Source organism: Siphateles boraxobius, unplaced genomic scaffold, assembly GCF_051911475.1.
Source record: "Siphateles boraxobius isolate OS27281-9 unplaced genomic scaffold, OSU_SipBor_1 1, whole genome shotgun sequence".
In the NCBI taxonomy this organism is placed as follows: domain Eukaryota; kingdom Metazoa; phylum Chordata; class Actinopteri; order Cypriniformes; family Leuciscidae; genus Siphateles; species Siphateles boraxobius.
In genome coordinates this window covers 16,930,345-16,940,343 of record NW_027508699.1, presented here as the reverse complement: position 1 = coordinate 16,940,343, position 9,999 = coordinate 16,930,345, and positions in this window count along the sequence as shown.

Genomic DNA, 9,999 nt, shown 5'->3' with positions numbered 1-9,999 from the left:
TCAATTAGACAGTCTGACAGAACAGCACAGGTTTTCCCTAGCAACTCTCCCTTTGTATCATATGTTACTCTGTATAAGCAGCTTGAACGCTTCTACCTTGCGTTGGGAAGAGCTTGAGTACTACAGTAAGTTAGTAGTTTTCCAAGTGTGTTCTGGTGGGAATGTTCTACAGAAATGTACTGCTGTTGTGCTCCCTGTCCTTAAAGGGATGGTTCACCCAAAATTGAAAATTGTCATTTACTCACCCTCATGTCATTCCAAACCTCTTGAGGTTTTTTTTTTTCTGTTGATTTTAAAGAAAGTATTTTAAGAAATGTCTATCCCTCAGTGTTTTTCCAAAACTTTGTTTCTCAACGTTCAAAAGATATTTTGTGTTTCACAGAAAGATGGCTTTGGAACAACATGAAGGTGAGTAAATGACGACAGAATTTTTATTAATGGCTGAACTATCCTTATGTTGGTTTGTTGATAACTGATCACATGGTTATATCCTGCTGTTTTTATTGTACACAAACCTTTTAGTAACTAGCACTTACAACAATGCAGACGAAGGAAAGGTCACTTATCACTTAATGAATATCGCTAAAAAGTCTAATAATCTCATTTAATTCACTAAATATATAGACAAGCCTGAGAGGTCATAATTCATACAATTTGGTGAAATTGGACTGGAAAAATATGTCATAAGATAGCATAAACCTAAACATAACCATGACTGAAATAGGAAAAATCCTATACATGTCTTACCTTTTCATATGATATTACCATTTCATTGGAATTATGATTGTTTTTTTGTGCTGTGAAAAATGAAGCAGATAAATGTCAAAAAGGAAAAATATAAAGGTATGAGGTCATGTATGCCTGAATATGTTAGTTTAAAAGAAAACACAATCATTTTTCACCACAAACCTCAATGTCAGTCTGTGAAAACACTGAGGTAACCTTAAACTTGAAAATGTTTAATGACTGTGGCATGAGCTGTTCCTCTTCAGTTACAAAAGCTGGAGCCGAACGTTCTGCAATCTCCCGGCTTTTCAAGGAGTCTTCGCATTCAAGCTTTACGCACAGTATGTTAATACTTCCATCACAGCAGGCATGGCTACAAGTAAATGGTTGGATTGTTTTTTTGTTGTTGAATACTTTCCACTCGTGGCTCAAAGCGTTCAGCTGGACAAGGCAGCTGCCGAGGGACCGAGCCTGGAAAATGTTTCATTCACTGTGTCGCCTATACTGAGATATGACTGAAACTGAAAGTCATAGGGAAGGATTTCTGTGAGTGTCAGACAGTTTGCACTGTTTCTTTAAAGTATGTTTGTTTAAAACTATAATATTTCATATGAGCTTTGGCACTTCTTGTCAGATGTGGGAATAGTAGCCTACATTGGATATGATGCCAAGAGATTGTCCTTCTTCACCCTTTGATACATTTTTGTGTGATTCTGTTTTTCCCAAAATAATTTCAAGTCTCTGCGATGCTAGTAGGCTATCTCTAAATGGAAGAGCATAAATAGTTGTTTTTTTAACATGTTTCCTAAACACTACCCTTATCTTCCATTGGTCAGACAACAAGATAGCTCCACCTTATACCCAACTCTGGACAGAATGCTCAAATAAACAAAATGATGTTTTGAAGTTTTGCTTTACACTTTTTGTGAGATTAAATGCACAAGCAAATGGCTTGCTCATAGTTGTCACAACTCTAAAGTATTTTTTTTTAAACGCAGACCTCGGTAAAATATTTGTATTTATATTAGTTATTATATTATTTATATTAGTTATTATAGTTATGATACATAGTTTTTGTCTATGTACATTAGCTATAGGCTACCATTCAAACCATTTGGGGTTGTTAAGATTTAAAAATATACATTTTTGAAAAGTCTCATTCTCATCAAGGCTGCATTTATTTGATAAGAAAACCCCTGTAAAAACAGTAATGTTGTGATACATTTTTTCTGGATTATTTAATAAAGAAAAAGGAAGAAAAATCTTTTTAGAAATCTTTAGTAACATTACAGTATAACGCCTTCACTGTCATTTTTTAAATCGTTTTAATGCATCCTTGCTTAACAAAAGTTTTGTATTTAAGAGAAAAACATACTCCCAACTTTTGACCTGTACTGTATATGCTAGCATTCTCCTATGTTGACTAAATACTGTTTTGCCTTTCAAATAAGTCTTTCTCTCTGTTGAAACAGACCCAAAATACAGATGACTCATCCTGAACCGCATGGTTCAGTACAATACCACATACAAACGACGGCAAAGTGCTTGTCATGTGATTTAATTTAAGTGACGAGAAAATTGAAAATAGAGAAATGTTGTTCTAAAAACTCAAGTGGGAATCATTTTAAAGGGTCACTCCACCCATTTGCATTAAGATTTCCATTGTTAGAAATCCAGTCATACTATTGAATGGTCGTGCAACACTCTTTCATTTTCCCCTGAGACGAGAGAAATCCTCTATTTACCTTTTTCACTTCCTCCTACAATGACGCGAAAATCGTCATTTTACGTCATTGTAGGAGGAAGTGTAAAAGGTGGGGATTTCTGTGAAGACTACAAGCACTAGTTCTCACCCTTTCAAACCCGCCCATAGGGGGTTGGACCTAATGCGCTAACAGACCTATCACAGATCAGTGCCGGTGCGTTTGATTTCACCGGCAGAAACGTTTTGAAAATACGGACGAAGCTACTGAATACGCAGATGGATGCATTATGTAGGATCTGGATTTTTGACGAAGTTATGGTAGAAACGGATGTTCGTGGCTACCTTTATGAGCCACAGAATAGCTACGAGCAGCTGAGGGCTATGGAGGAACCGGAGGCGGCTGAAGCTGCTGCCACCACAGCCGATGCAGACGATCTGCCCTGCCGCGGACGAGGAGCCCGCAATGGCTCGAGCTGGGGCAGATTGGCGGTGCCTGTGCTCTCACTGTGCTCCAATGGACACAGAACAAGAATTCCAGCGGTGCGACGGAATCGGAGGATGACACGGACGTGTGTGTTGTTGCTCACCCGAGTTTCGCACCCCATATGGATAGCGGCGTCCTGGAGACCTACTTTAGAATACCTAAGGTCACCTGGCAACGTCAGCCAAAACCTACAGGGTCAAATGGTCATCTTTCTGTAAAGTAAGTTTATTTTCATTTTGTTAACATGCTAACGTGGCAGGTTCATTGCACAAATATCTTGCAGTTAAGCTAGCTACTGTAGTGGGAGTGGTCTGCGGAGCTGAGCATTGCAATGCACTATGGGGATTGTTGTCTACAATCGACAAGCACTAAAAAGTCATTTTCTGCCTTTTTCCGCCAAGAAGGTCCCAAATTAGAAATGTATGATACCATTCTACTACATATATGACCTACTTTCAATACATATTCATTTCTCCACCGGTGGAATGACCCTTTAAGAATCTGCAGAGACACCTGCTGACTAGTCGCAGAAATACACCCTCTCGAGTGTCCTGCCCTTAGACTCATTACAGGTTAATAAATCCTCAGAGTTCCGCACTTCAGGCCGTGAATATTCCAAAATGAACCATCTAAGTGTTATGATTATCATCTCTGTTTAATAACATACCATTCACATAACCGTCCGTATCAGCTGTAAGAGACATGGCACCTTGGATGAGCATACATAGGCTCAACAACCAGAAGGTGGCACTCACATAGCAATATAAAAAGAGGCGCTTTGAAAGATTTAAGCGTAACGCAAAGAGAAAAAACGTGTTTTGCTCACGGGATGATTTCCAGTTGTTCAGGAAGAGTAGAAGCCACTAACAACATTAAACTTATCAATAAAGCAAACACGAAACTGCTGATAACTGTGAGAGTAATGAGTCATGAACATTCCAGCCAAAATGGGATTTCATCACTTCAAAATGAGAAAACACAGCGAGAACATCTGCTCTGCACAATACCAGCTCTTTTCAGTGAGTGCAGAGTGAACCACAGCATGTGGATCATGTGTTTAGTCAAAGCTTGCTTGGAAGGAAATCTTTTGTAAATCTAATTCAAGTGCAGATAATGTCTATACCAACTTTGAAAGTTATGCAAACTTTTAATCTCACCTAAAACAAAGTTATTATTAAAACAGAGTTATTATAGCAGAATGTCCAAGCTACCTTTTCCATACTATGAAAGCGAATGTAGACCACATCTGTATAGCAAGATTTAACAAAAATTATCAATATTATATGATACTTTATTGGGATATTTTAGCTTGACTCCACCATCCACTTTCATTGCATCTCAGCAGCTAGAAGTCCTGCTATAAATGTCTAATAAAGTTTCCATATTTCTTGTCTTCTGTTAAGCGCTTTATCACCTGAATATATATATCCTAGAAGTAAGTTCCTAATGTGAAAGCCCCTAATATTTTACATTTATATATTCGTCTTTTCTTAATAATCTCAAATTTTTGTTTTACCAGTTCAAAGGAAAGAGGAAGTGCTACATTGTACTTAAAGGGTCATTCCACCGTGGAGAAATGAATATGTATTGAAAGTGGGTCATATATGTAGTAGGATAGTATCATAAATTTCTAATTTGGGACCTTCTTGGCCGATAAAAGGCAGAAAATGACTTTTTAGTGCTTGTGGATTGTAGACAACAATCCCCATAGTGCATTGCAATGCTCAGCTCCGCAGACCACTCCCACTACAGATGCTAGTTTAACTGCAAGATATTTGTGCAATGAACCTGCCACGTTAGCATGTTAACAAAATTTAAATAAACGTACTTTACAGAAAGACGACCATTTGACCCTGTAGGCTTTGGCTGACGTTGCCAGGTGACCTTAGGTATTCTAAAGTAGGTCTCCAGGACGCCGCTATCCATATGGGGTGCGAAACTCGGGTGAGCAACAACACACACGTCCGTGTCATCCTCCGATTCCGTAGCACCGCTGGAATTCTTGTTCTGTGTCCATTGGTGCACAGTGAGAGCACAGGCACCACCAATCTGCCCCAGCTCGAGCCATTGCGGGCTCCTCGTCCTCGTCTCGTCGGCTGTGGTGACAGCAGCTTCAGCCGCCTCCTGTTCCTCCATAACGTTAGCCCTCAGTTTCTCGTCGCTATACTGTGGCTCATAAAGGTAGCCACGAACATCCGTTTCAACCATAACTTCGTCAAAATCCAGATCCTCCATAATGCATTCAGTAGCGTCGTCCATATTTTCAAAACGTTTCTGCTGGTGAAATCAAACGCACCGGCACTGATCTGTGATAGGTCTGTTAGCGCATTAGGTCCAACCCCCTATGGGCGGGTTTGAAAGGGTGGGAACTAGTGCTTGTAGTCTTCACAGAAATCCCCACCTTTTACACTTCCTCCTACAATGACGTAAAATGACGATTTTCGCGTCATTGTAGGAGGAAGTGAAAAAGGTAAATAGAGGATTTCTCTCGTCTCAGGGCAAAATGAAAGAGTGTTGCACGACCATTCAATAGTATAACTGGATTTCTAACAATGGAAATCTTAATGCAAATCGGTGGAGTGACCATTTAAGCATCATCATTTGTAACTTTAGCTTTATTAATGAGGGCTATATATCTGCTTACCAAACTCTGCGTGAAGTTTGAAAAGTCATACCTAGGGTCACAAGGAAATGACCAAGTCATGTGATAAAACCCATACATTTACATAACTTAATGCAAACCGCATGATATTCTCTTTACAGTAACAATGTCCATTAGTAATCAATGAGTGTTTTTATTTCAGCATATTGATTCATCTGAATGTTGATGATGATGATGGAGACCAGACCAGAGTTCAGGAATGCTGAGGAATGTGGAGCTTGTACCGCAGTGTTCATCGGATACTCCCATCTCATAACAGCTGTTGCATAACCATACTGAGAATAATTAGCAGGTTCAGAGATAATACAGAAAAATCAAGTGAAAAGGCAAAGTTTTCTCTACCCTTGCATGTTCCTTTTCTATAAAAAGAACAGTCCCTCGAGTGAATGGATCATAGCGTTAGTAAAATGGGAATGATTCCCAGCCTGCAGGGGTGGGATCGATCCACATGAGAGCATGGGAAACCCAGAAAGGGACTTTCTTAGACTGAAATATTTTGTATAATTGTTTTTTTTTATAGGCAGGACAAGACAGTCCTACGAAAAGTTGTATGTTAAATATAAATGAAAAGAGTTTCCCACATTTTTAACTCAATACAGTGTATTTTCATTTATAATTTGTTGTAGGCTTACTGGAACTACACATTACATGGGTGAACAAAATGTGCTTAAAAAAATGTGAGATTATTAATCAAGAATTGTGTGAGGCTGAGTTGGGTGTAATTTATTTATCTATCTATCTATCCGTCCGTCCGTCCAACCACCAACAATTCTGATTGGCACAAAACCGTAAAGACTCTTACCACGTTTTATCATGGCAATAGACAGCTAAATAATGTAGAGAGACAGTCACCAGCCGGCTGTATCCTTATCCAGAGGAAAGGGGAAAACTGAGAGTAGACTGGTACTGTTGACAGGAATAATCAGTAATATCCTGGAGCCAGAAGAGGACAGGCAACCGCTCAGTGTCTCTGAATTTGAACTAATGCTCTGGCCACGTGTTCCCTGTTCCCTGTTTCCTGTTATCCTAAAAGGAGACCTGCTACAGTCACTATGACTACTCAACCTGTAACAATGGTCTGAACCCGGGATGGAGATCCTCAGCCTGACCATTACACTTGTGTGAGCGGTGATAGCCTGTTTATAAGAGGCCGACTTGTTGGAGTCTGGGGGACATCTGGGATTTCTGGAGAAATTTCCACCCTAAACTGTTAAATTCCTCTACTTTGAATTGTGTTTAGCAGGCCTGTCTCCTGGGGGGGGATTGGGAGTGGGGGAGTCAGCGGGTGTCTGAGAATGTTCTATTGAGCTGTCATGTGAGCTCTCTGTTGAGACAAACTCTGCGTGAAATGACACAATAGAAATCGAGCTCTAGTTATTTTTTAGTCAGTATAGGAGTAGACTTTATGGCTCAACCTCCCGAGGCAGTCAAAAGGACACAGCGGAAGGACAAGCAGTGGAGGGTTGAGGAACTTACAGCTTTCTAAATATAGCGTTTAGTCAGACCTTCATTTGACCTGTGATCACCTCAGGCGTGATTAGATACATTCTGAAAACACGTAGAAGACACTTCTCTACTTGTGAAGAGTTCAAGTAAGATGTTAGTCAAGAGACTCATTAAAGAAAATGAATGGTGATGACACATCACATTTTGGCACATTATTTCCTCAAGAATAAGCCTTCAAATATACGGCTACCGTCTGAACTTACAAACACCCTATTGACCTGGGTGTTACTGTGTTGACCTTTGTTTTCTTTTCTAGGTTATTGTACTCTTTATTTCTAAATCTGATATGCAAATTAAACACCGCTGTAAAGTATAAGTACCTTAACAATTTTCTGAAATATGTAGTGCTCTCAGAATGAACTCCCCCACATGCATTTTTCACAGCCAGTTGCTGGTAAAACTCCAAATTAACAATAAAATGTTTCATTTCCATTTTTATTCGAGAACATTCTCTTTCTGCACAATGAAAGGCTAATTTGTCTTGAGTTTGAGCTGTCATGCCAAAGGCTTTACCTTTAATCTCGTCAGAGCACAATATATTCCCCCCAAAAGGCTTCAGTTTTGTCACATGACTTCGAGTAAACTCTAGGTGTGACGTAACATTGGCCTTTTAGAGAATTGGTTCTCCTCTAGTCTGTTTTAGTAATACGATGTACTACGCAGTATATTTTTCCATGATTTTGAAAAAATATGTATAAGTGGTACTTGAGTCTGGAAAACTTTTCACTGTGTTGGATATGCAGTTGCTAGGGTGTTCTGAATGTTTGATATAGGGCATTGCTAGGGTGTTTTCGGGTCTCGAAAAAAAAACAGCCTGTAGATGTGGCTCAAGCCCTTGAACTCTGTTGGGTCTAAGCAGTGTGGTATGAAACACTCTCATCAATACTGTAGATGTGCTAATGTTGATTCAAACTGCAGGCCACACTGTTGTACAGAAGCACGTCACACTCCTAAGAGTTCCATATAAGGTTCATGACCATAAATGGAATTCAGACGGCCCATTAAGGCTGGTATTCTTACTCCATACAAATAATTGAGACCATACTCTGAGGACGATAAAGTCATGGAAATTGTACACAACACGTCTGCCACACTTGTACATTATTGTGTCTCCGCAGGAACGGAAAAACTGTTTGAATGAATTTTCAAATACAGATTTTAAAGATGTCTTGCTTATTGTACTCTCAACCTAAACCTTTAAGTATTTAAGTAAAATCTTATTCTGCTATATAGATGTAATGTAAATGTAATGTATATATGTAAATAGATTGAAACCATTCAACTCATCAATTGGTCATACAAATGATTCAAATTAGTATGAAATATAATAAGTATTTAAAGTAATTATGATGATTATAAGTGCATTAAAATAGACTGTCGAAATCTCTCACATGAAGAAACATTTTGGACATAAATATTGCTTTAGAGAGAGTCCAAAATAAGTCTGCTATTAGTAGCAGCTGTAAAAACAAGAATCCAGTACAATCATGAGGGAATTGCAGTACTTTTTTGCAACCATTCTTTTTTCAGACTGATTATTGTTCATTTTAGTGTCACCCATCCAACCAGTCAGAAGCAATGTTTTACCGCAGTGCCCTCTGTCATCACAGTTGAATTTCGTAATATTTTCTTTCGTTGTGATCCTGTTTTATCAATTTGATCATTGCCTCCAGTTCCTTTTTAATGTGGTATCAGACAAATTGTAAAGTACCCTATTAAAAGGAACTGTTATTTCTATTATGCAAACAGTGTAACAGACATCCGCCATAGTTGCCTCATTCTGGCAACATTGTTCCTATCAGAGTATATATTATTCAAAATGATTAATCAGCAAGGTCGGTTCATATTCATACGCTTCCAAACAACAACCACCTCAACCACCGAGTCATGCTTTACCTCTTAGTACAAACGATTAAGTTTAGATTCAAGGAAATTACAAATAAAAATGACTTTTAAGTATAAACGCGACACCAACCACTTCCAGTTTACAGGAATACAACTTTTATTAGATTTCTTGATGCAACAATTAAGTAACTGAGGAAAAGCGCATTAAAAACATTGATCACGCATGTGACAAGATATTTTCTAGCACAGTCATTGCTGTGACAAATTTACGGTTATGAAACTGAAAGCTTATTGAGCTTGATGATGTCAACTGGCAACTTATGGGAAAATCTTAAGTTCAGTTTGTGTATTGTTTTTCCTGGCTTTAGTTCACCAATATTAACCCCATTATTTGCCATGTTCAACCCCAGATCTGATTTACAATCATTTATCATCTCAAATTATGGCATTACTTCATTAAAGTTTATAGGTAACCTCAATCTCATGCTACGGGTCACGCTGCATGCATGACTGGACTTCCACTTAAATCTGAATTAAACAGTCACAGGATGCAAATTCCAATATTACCCAAATAGTTTGAAGTATTTCAGATGTTTACCACTAAATAAACAAAGTGACATTGCAAATGCACATTCTACTCTAAACACTTGAATTCAGGTCACTAAGTAACCTTCTTTCAATATAAACTATTAAACCAATCCTGAGTATCCTTAGCAGTGAGTTTATCATTGCAGCCTCATAATAATCGGAGCTTAAAGTCACTATGAAATTAGAATTGACAATTTTTTATGGTATTTTGCAGTGTTTATTATAAATGATTTATCCATGTACATCATTATTTTTGTAAAATTCATGTGAGATTTTGTAAGATTCTTTTAATCTTTAATCAAAATAACTTCCCCTCCCTTCAGTGCCGTCTCTTCTCTGATGATGTGTTTACTGGCGCGAGGGCGGAACAACCTGTCACTCACATGAGATCAACCAATAGCAAACCACAATCAATCAATCAATCAATCAATCAATCAATCAATTCCTGATGGAAAAAATCTAGCCCTGTCCTGCATTGTTTCC